General features: G+C 70.6%; 1 protein-coding gene across 4 annotated transcripts in view; it reads right to left on the bottom strand.

Annotated features, from left to right (window-relative positions):
* The window catches only part of SLC6A9 (solute carrier family 6 member 9), a 37,842-nt gene extending 36,392 nt beyond the window's left edge, over positions 1-1,450 (bottom strand). For 3 of the 4 annotated variants that reach the window (XM_004371822.1, XM_004371823.1, XM_023727000.1), the window contains exon 1: positions 1,269-1,450. The gene's annotated coding sequence lies outside the window, so the exon portion shown is untranslated. Of the gene's footprint in view, positions 1-1,069; positions 1,100-1,268 lie in introns of those variants that run through there. The other variant, XM_023726997.1, reaches the window with a different exon arrangement.
* Positions 1,451-1,699: the final 249 nt, after the last annotated feature.

The following is a 1,699-nucleotide window of genomic DNA, read 5'->3' as shown; positions in this document are numbered from 1 at the left end:
GAGGGAGGGCGGCTCCTTTAAGAGTGATCAGCGAGGGGGTGTGGCCTACGAAGAGCAGGCCCGAAAGGGGGCGCGGCTCCTTTAAGAAGCAGCCGGCCGACTGCTGGAAGGCCCCCGGCCCGCGGGCAGAGGCGCGGTCGCTTTCGGAGCTGCGGCGCCGCCTGGAGTGCCCCGATTCCTCGAAGTGGGGCGCGTCCGCTTTAATCGGGTGCGAGGTGTGGGGGGACGGGGGGTTACATCACCCGCCACGTGTGGACCGCTCAGCTGGAGTGGAGGCGGCGGCCCCGCCCCCGGCCCCTGCCGTGGAAAAGTACCGGGGCGCCGAGGTCCCCGCCCCCTATCCCGCCCCCAGGCCGGCTGCAGCCGCTCCCGGCCCTCCGGGCAAACCCCCCTCACCTCCCGGCCCAGCCCCGCCGCCTTCTCCGGCCCGGCGGAGGCTGCTGGGCGCGGAGCGCTGGTGGGAGGTGGGTGCCCTGGGGGTACTAGGCCCCTGCGTTCACCTGCGGCAGCCTGAGCCCGCCCCACGCGCGCTTGGAATGTGGGTTGGGGCGCGGAGCGCATGGATTCCTCCCGGAGTAGCAGCCCCCCAAAGAACTCCCCGCCGGCGGTCCCTTCCCAAAGCCGCGGCCCCGGGAGCCGCGGACAAAGAGCGCCGAAGGCGCCGGGACTGCCCAGCGCGGCTTCCCCGGACCAGCGGGCGCGCGGGAACCCGCACCGGGCGGGCGGGCAGATAGGGAGGCAGGCCGGCTGGAGGGGCCAGATAGGCAGCCAGGCCGGCCGGCGGTGCGAGGAGATGAAGCAAAAGCCAGCACACGGGGCGCAGACAGGACCGCCGGTTCCCAGCCCCCCACAGGCCCGGGGTGCGCAGACCCACTGGCGCCTCAGACGGACCGTGACACGCTCTGGTCCCAGCGCCACCCGCAAAGCCCCGCGCCGTCCACCCCGGACCGATCCGGCGTCTGCAGGCAGCGCCTCCCCCTACCCCGGCCCTCGGGGAGAGCCTCCACCCGCGTTCCCGCCCGCTTCAGCTCCTTGGTGACAGCGGTGACACCCGGACGCGCGCACCTACCCCGACCTTTGCGGCGAGACAGACATCCCCGTGCGTGCACCCACACTCTTACCCACAGATGGCCGCATGCATGCGCTCTCACACACACACACACACGCTGGTCCTGGGGCTTAGCCCCACGGAGCCGCCGAACAGCCAGACTGACTGCAGGACTGATGGAGGCGGGGGTCACAGCGCCCCCTTCCCCTAGCCCCCTTACCATGCTGCAGCCCCCGGCCCAGGCGCGCTGGGTCCGCACCGCGGTGCGCCCAGGTGGCTTTCTTAAAGGGAAAGTTGCATCAGCTTTCCGAGGCTGGGTGCCGCCGCTAGTCCGCCCGCCCCGCCGCTCGCGGCTCCTCCAGAGGTTGTTGTGCTTTGGTTTGGGGGAGGCGGGGGCCCAGAGTTTGGTGAAAGTTTGAAGAGTGAAGAAGGCTTGGGAGACCTAGCCAAGTCCCTCCTCTCGCTGAACAGCTCCCCTGGCCGCCCTCCTCCCCCCAGCTCGTCCCACCCCTACCCTCCGTGCCGACTTCTCAGGCTCCTCCTCCCAGGGAATAAAATTACAAGTCGCTCCAGCTTTCAGATGATGGATCCCCAGGAACCCCTGGGAGCGGGCTCCACAAAGAAGCCCCCCTCCACGGCCCTGCCTCTCTG

This window comes from Trichechus manatus, unplaced genomic scaffold, assembly GCF_000243295.1.
Source record: "Trichechus manatus latirostris isolate Lorelei unplaced genomic scaffold, TriManLat1.0 scaffold00015, whole genome shotgun sequence".
Taxonomy (NCBI): Eukaryota; Metazoa; Chordata; class Mammalia; order Sirenia; family Trichechidae; genus Trichechus; species Trichechus manatus.
This window is presented reverse-complemented; position numbering and strand designations above follow the sequence as displayed.